Genomic DNA, 7,500 nt, shown 5'->3' with positions numbered 1-7,500 from the left:
CGCTGCCGATTTTCCACGCGGCAGCCCCTCTTTTCGTCAGCGTGCCCCCCTGACGAATTTTCCTGCCTGGCCCGGCCGGTCCAGCATCCAGCCCCTGTTCGTCGAAAAATCTGCGCTGCCGATTTTCCACGCGGCAGCCCCTGTTTTCCTCAGCGTGCCCCCCTGACGAATGTTCGTCGAAAAATCTGCGCTGCCGATTTTCCACGCGGCAGCCCCTCTTTTCGTCAGCGTGCCCCCCTGACGAATGTTCGTCGAAAAATCTGCGCTGCCGATTTTCCACGCGGCAGCCCCTCTTTTCGTCAGCGTGCCCCCTGACGAATTTTCCTGCCTGGCCCAGTCCAGCGTCCAGCCCCTGTTCGTCGAAAAATCTGCGCTGCCGATTTTCCACGCGGCAGCCCCTCTTTTCGTCAGCGTGCCCCCCTGACGAATTTTCCTGCCTGGCCCGGCCGGTCCAGCCCCTGTTCGTCGAAAAATCTGCGCTGCCGATTTTCCACTCCGCAGCCCCTGTTTTCGTCAGCGTGCCCCCCTGACGAATTTTCCTGCCTGGCCCGGCCAGTCCAGCGCCCAGCCCCTGTTCGTCGAAAAATCTGCGCTGCCGATTTTCCCCGACGAACCTGCAGCTGCACAAATCCGCGCTGCCACTGCCCCATTGTCTGGACCAACAGTCTTTTCCATCAAGCCCTGGACTATAAATCGTCCAGACTCATCGCCAGCACCCGCTGCCGATTCTGCCGACTTTGCCGATTTCGTCGGCGCTGCCGATTCCAACACTGCCCGCCGTGCCTGAACCAGCGCTGTTTCGTCAGCGTGTCCCCTTGACGAATTTCCCTGCCTGGCCTGGACAGTCCATCTTCCAGCCCATGTTCATCGAAAAATCTGCGCTGCCGATTTCCCCGACGAACCTGCAGCTGCACAAATCTGTGCTGCCGATTTCCCCCCCTGTCGGCATGGCTGCCGCTGCCCCGATGTCCAGACCAACAGTCTTTTTTGTCGACTTTGCCGATTTTGTCCGCGCTGCCGATTCCAACACTACCCCCTGCATCCAAACCAGCATTGTTTCGTCAGCTCTTCCCCTGACGATTTTAGCCCTGTAACAAACAGTAGGCCTCCAATCCCGCCAACGGGAGCCAAGTTGATAGGGAAGAGAATTGAATGACGCGCCTGGTCCTCGCACCCCGCCACCCGAGGGGCCTTTTTCCCGGCAGCCTCTGAAAAACTCTAGCTTTCACGGTCCTCGCCGCCCCTCACCACCATGGCAGGCCTCTAATCCCACCCATCAGCAGTTGTAGCCGATAGGGCAGTGATTTGAATGACGCGTCGCGGGCCTCCGGGTCATCTCACCCGGCCATTAATTGGAGCGTTTTTGGCTGGCCGAGGATGGGGGGATGGATCTCTTCTTCCGAAAAAGCAAACAGTACATCGGGAGTTATGTTGACGGGGCATGGAATTGAATGACCCGTCGCGGGCCGCCGGGTCATCTCACCCGGCCATCCCGGGGAGCGTTTTTCCCGGCAGCATCGGGGAAACTCTTGCTTTCACTGCCCGCTGCCCAAGTCCCCACTCGAATCGGCCCCCCGCGCCAACAAGCCAACGCTGCCGAATCGGCAGACACTGCTGCCGAATCTGCCGACACTGCCCCGCGGGCTGCCACTGCCCCAGTGTCTAAACCAGCGGTCTTTCTCATCGAGCCTTGGACTATCCAGTCCGTCCTGACTCATCGCCAGCACCTGCTGCCGATTCTGCCGACTTTGCCGATTTTCTCGGCGCTGCCGATTCCAACACTGCGCCCACCGTGTCTGAACCAGCGCTGTTTCGTCAGCGTGTCCCCTCGACGAATTTTCCTGCCTGGCCTGGACAGTCCACCGTCCAGCCCGTGTTCGTCGAAAAATCTGCGCTGCCGATTCTGCCGACTTTGCCGATTTCGTCGGCGCTGCCGATTCCAACACTGCCCGCCGTGCCTGAACCAGCGCTGTTTCGTCAGCGTGTCCCCTCGACAAATTTTCCTGCCTGGCCTGGACAGTCCATCGCCCAGCCCATGTTCGTCGCAAAATCTGCGCTGCCGATTTTCCCCGACGAACCTGCAGCCGCACAAATCTGCGCTGCCGAATCTGCCGACACTGTCCCGCGGGCTGCCACTGCCCCAGTGTCTAAACCAGCAGTCTTTCTCGTCGAGCCTTGGACTATCCAGCCCGTCCAGACCCATCGCCAGCACCCGCTGCCGATTCTGCCGACTTTGCCGATTTCGTCGGCGCTGCCGATTCCACCACTGCCCGCCGTGCCTGAACCAGCGCTGTTTCGTCAGCGTGTCCCCTCGATGAATTTTCCTGCATGGCCCGGCCAGTCCAGCGTCCAGCCCATGTTCGTCGAAAAATCTGCGCTGCCGATTCTGCCGACTTTGCCGATTTCGTCGGCGCTGCCGATTCCAACACTGCCCGCCGTGCCTGAACCAGCGCTGTTTCGTCAGCGTGTCCCCTCGACAAATTTTCCTGCCTGGCCTGGACAGTCCACCGTCCAGCCCGTGTTCGTCGAAAAATCTGCGCTGCCGATTCTGCCGACTTTGCCGATTTCGTCGGCGCTGCCGATTCCAACACTGCCCGCCGTGCCTGAACCAGCGCTGTTTCGTCAGCGTGTCCCCTCGACAAATTTTCCTGCCTGGCCTGGACAGTCCATCGCCCAGCCCATGTTCGTCGCAAAATCTGCGCTGCCGATTTTCCCCGACGAACCTGCAGCCGCACAAATCTGCGCTGCCGAATCTGCCGACACTGTCCCGCGGGCTGCCACTGCCCCAGTGTCTAAACCAGCAGTCTTTCTCGTCGAGCCTTGGACTATCCAGCCCGTCCAGACCCATCGCCAGCACCCGCTGCCGATTCTGCCGACTTTGCCGATTTCGTCGGCGCTGCCGATTCCACCACTGCCCGCCGTGCCTGAACCAGCGCTGTTTCGTCAGCGTGTCCCCTCGATGAATTTTCCTGCATGGCCCGGCCAGTCCAGCGTCCAGCCCATGTTCGTCGAAAAATCTGCGCTGCCGATTCTGCCGACTTTGCCGATTTCGTCGGCGCTGCCGATTCCAACACTGCCCGCCGTGCCTGAACCAGCGCTGTTTCGTCAGCGTGTCCCCTCGACAAATTTTCCTGCCTGGCCTGGACAGTCCATCGTCCAGCCCATGCTCGTCGAAAAATCTGCGCTGCCGATTTTCCCCGACGAACCTGCAGCCGCACAAATCTGCGCTGCCGAATCTGCCAACACTGTCCCGCGGGCTGCCACTGCCCCAGTGTCTCAACCTGCGGTCTTTCTCGTCGAGCCTTGGACTATCCAGCCCGTCCAGACCCATCGCCAGCACCCGCTGCCAATTCTGCCGACTTTGCCGGTTTCATCGGCGCTGCCGATTCCAACACTGCGCCCACCGTGTCTAAACCAGCGCTGTTTCTTCAGCGTGTCCCCTCGATGAATTTTCCTGCATGGCCCGGCCAGTCCAGCGTCCAGCCCATGTTCGTCGAAAAATCTGCGCTGCCGATTCCCCCCTGTTGGCATGGCTGCCGCTGCCCCCTTGTCTGGACCAACAGTCTTTTCCGTCAAGCCCTGGACCATAAATCGTGCAGACTCACAGTCAGCACCTGCTGCCGACTTTGCCGATTTCGCCGGCTCTGCCGATTCCGAGCCAACGCTGCCGAAACAGACACTGCTGCCGAATCTGCCGACGCTGTCCCGCGGGCTGCCACTGCCCCAGTGTCTAAGCCAGCAGTCTTTCTCGTCGAGCCTTGGACTATCCAGCCCGTCCAGACTCATCGCCAGCACCTGCTGCCGATTCTGCCGACTTTGCCGATTTCGTCGGCGCTGCCGATTCCAGCACTGCCCGCCGTGCCTGAACCAGCGCTGTTTCGTCAGCGTGTCCCCTCGACGACTTTTCCTGCCTGGCCTGGACAGTCCAGCGTCCAGCCCATGCTCGTCAGACAATCTGCGCTGCCGATTTTCCCCGACGAACCTGCAGCCGCACAAATCTGCGCTGCCGAATCTGCCAACACTGTCCCGCGGGAAGTATTTTTTCCAGAATTTTTCGAGGTCGGGAAGTATTTTTTTTTATTTTCCTACCATTAAAAATCGAGGAAATCGGAAAAAATAGGAACCGGCTCGGAATGACCCCAAATTCAGTGGGCAGCCTCATAAAAATATGGCTGATTTTACTGGATTGATTTCATGTGGAAAGCACGACGTTTTGTTGTAGGAATGCGGGAACCCCGGCGGCTCGCCTGCCGCGGCCAGCGACGTCGGGCTGGCCCCTGCAGCGCCTAGCCTCTCCCACGCGGGGGGCAGGCCAGAGCGCGGGGGGCCAGGGCCCGAAGGCAGCCCCCCCGCGGGCGAGAGAGCAAGCCAGCAGGGGCTGTCGCCTGCCGCGGCCAGCGACGTCGGGCTGGCCCCTGCAGCGCCTAGCCTCTCCCACGCGGGGGGCAGGCCAGAACGCGGGGGGCCAGGGCCCGAAGGCAGCCCCCCCGCGGGCGAGAGAGCAAGCCAGCAGGGGCTGTCGCCTGCCGCGGCCAGCGATGTCGGGCTGTCGCCTGCCGCGGCCAGCGACGTCGGGCTGGCCCCTGCAGCGCCTAGCCTCTCCCACGCAGGGGGCAGGCCAGAACGCGGGGGGCCAGGGCCCGAAGGCAGCCCCCCCGCGGGCGAGAGAGCAAGCCAGCAGGGGCTGTCCGCGCGTCGCGCAGCGCGGCATGGCTGCGGGGGCCGCGCGCGCGCGCCCGCGCGCCCAAGGGCCCCCAAGGGCCCCAGGCCCTCAGGCCCCAGCGCCCCAGCGCCCAGCGCGGGCGGGCGCGCGCGCGCGTGTGGTCTTTGAGGGGCGCCGGCCTGGTGGCTCCCTAAAGAGCAATAAGTGTCATTGCAGCTCTGGCAGGGGGAGACACTACTAGGTCCCAGCTGTCACCCCCCCTCTAAAAAATTCATTTCTTGGTATTTTGAGCTGAAATTTTGCACAGAGGTTGGCAAAAATCCAATCCACCTTCATTAATTTTCCCAGAATTTTTCGAGGTCGGGAAGTATTTGTTTTAATTTTCCTACCATTAGAAATCGAGTAAATCCGCAAAACTAGGAACCGGCCCGGAATGACCCCAAATTCAGTGGGCAGCCTCATAAAAATATGGCTGATTTTACTGGATTGGTTTCATGTGGAAAGCACGACGTTTTCTTGTAGGAATGCGGGAACCCCGGCAGCTCGCCTGCCGCGGCCAGCGACGTCGGGGACGCTGGCCTGCGCTGTCGAGCCCGCGAGGGCTGTCTCCGCGGCAGGCCCCCCCTGAACGGGGCACGACAGGCCACCGCGCTGGCTCGTCCAGCGTCGACAGTCCCTCGTCCAGGTTTCAGATCGCGCCAAGTCGAACCCATGACCTGCTCAAGCCATCGTGCGCTGCCGAATTCGCATCTGCGTGTAGGCTGCCATTCCACGCGGCAGCCCCTGTTTTCGTCAGCGTGCCCCCCTGACGAATTTTCCTGCCTGGCCCAGTCCAGCGTCCAGCCCCTGTTCGTCGAAAAATCTGCGCTGCCGATTTTCCACGCGGCAGCCCCTCTTTTCGTCAGCGTGCCCCCCTGACGAATTTTCCTGCCTGGCCCGGCCAGTCCAGCCCCTGTTCGTCGAAAAATCTGCGCTGCCGATTTTCCACGCGGCAGCCCCTCTTTTCGTCAGCGTGCCCCCCTGACGAATTTTCCTGCCTGGCCCGGCCGGTCCAGCATCCAGCCCCTGTTCGTCGAAAAATCTGCGCTGCCGATTTTCCACGCGGCAGCCCCTGTTTTCCTCAGCGTGCCCCCCTGACGAATGTTCGTCGAAAAATCTGCGCTGCCGATTTTCCACGCGGCAGCCCCTCTTTTCGTCAGCGTGCCCCCTGACGAATTTTCCTGCCTGGCCCAGTCCAGCGTCCAGCCCCTGTTCGTCGAAAAATCTGCGCTGCCGATTTTCCACGCGGCAGCCCCTCTTTTCGTCAGCGTGCCCCCCTGACGAATTTTCCTGCCTGGCCCGGCCGGTCCAGCCCCTGTTCGTCGAAAAATCTGCGCTGCCGATTTTCCACTCCGCAGCCCCTGTTTTCGTCAGCGTGCCCCCCTGACGAATTTTCCTGCCTGGCCCGGCCAGTCCAGCGCCCAGCCCCTGTTCGTCGAAAAATCTGCGCTGCCGATTTTCCCCGACGAACCTGCAGCTGCACAAATCCGCGCTGCCACTGCCCCATTGTCTGGACCAACAGTCTTTTCCATCAAGCCCTGGACTATAAATCGTCCAGACTCATCGCCAGCACCCGCTGCCGATTCTGCCGACTTTGCCGATTTCGTCGGCGCTGCCGATTCCAACACTGCCCGCCGTGCCTGAACCAGCGCTGTTTCGTCAGCGTGTCCCCTTGACGAATTTCCCTGCCTGGCCTGGACAGTCCATCTTCCAGCCCATGTTCATCGAAAAATCTGCGCTGCCGATTTCCCCGACGAACCTGCAGCTGCACAAATCTGTGCTGCCGATTTCCCCCCCTGTCGGCATGGCTGCCGCTGCCCCGATGTCCAGACCAACAGTCTTTTTTGTCGACTTTGCCGATTTTGTCCGCGCTGCCGATTCCAACACTACCCCCTGCATCCAAACCAGCATTGTTTCGTCAGCTCTTCCCCTGACGATTTTAGCCCTGTAACAAACAGTAGGCCTCCAATCCCGCCAACGGGAGCCAAGTTGATAGGGAAGAGAATTGAATGACGCGCCTGGTCCTCGCACCCCGCCACCCGAGGGGCCTTTTTCCCGGCAGCCTCTGAAAAACTCTAGCTTTCACGGTCCTCGCCGCCCCTCACCACCATGGCAGGCCTCTAATCCCACCCATCAGCAGTTGTAGCCGATAGGGCAGTGATTTGAATGACGCGTCGCGGGCCTCCGGGTCATCTCACCCGGCCATTAATTGGAGCGTTTTTGGCTGGCCGAGGATGGGGGGATGGATCTCTTCTTCCGAAAAAGCAAACAGTACATCGGGAGTTATGTTGACGGGGCATGGAATTGAATGACCCGTCGCGGGCCGCCGGGTCATCTCACCCGGCCATCCCGGGGAGCGTTTTTCCCGGCAGCATCGGGGAAACTCTTGCTTTCACTGCCCGCTGCCCAAGTCCCCACTCGAATCGGCCCCCCGCGCCAACAAGCCAACGCTGCCGAATCGGCAGACACTGCTGCCGAATCTGCCGACACTGCCCCGCGGGCTGCCACTGCCCCAGTGTCTAAACCAGCGGTCTTTCTCATCGAGCCTTGGACTATCCAGTCCGTCCTGACTCATCGCCAGCACCTGCTGCCGATTCTGCCGACTTTGCCGATTTTCTCGGCGCTGCCGATTCCAACACTGCGCCCACCGTGTCTGAACCAGCGCTGTTTCGTCAGCGTGTCCCCTCGACGAATTTTCCTGCCTGGCCTGGACAGTCCACCGTCCAGCCCGTGTTCGTCGAAAAATCTGCGCTGCCGATTCTGCCGACTTTGCCGATTTCGTCGGCGCTGCCGATTCC

The sequence above is a fragment of the Populus nigra genome, chromosome 2 (assembly GCF_951802175.1).
Source record: "Populus nigra chromosome 2, ddPopNigr1.1, whole genome shotgun sequence".
NCBI lineage: Eukaryota > Viridiplantae > Streptophyta > Magnoliopsida > Malpighiales > Salicaceae > Populus > Populus nigra.
Note: the sequence above shows the minus strand (reverse complement) of the source record.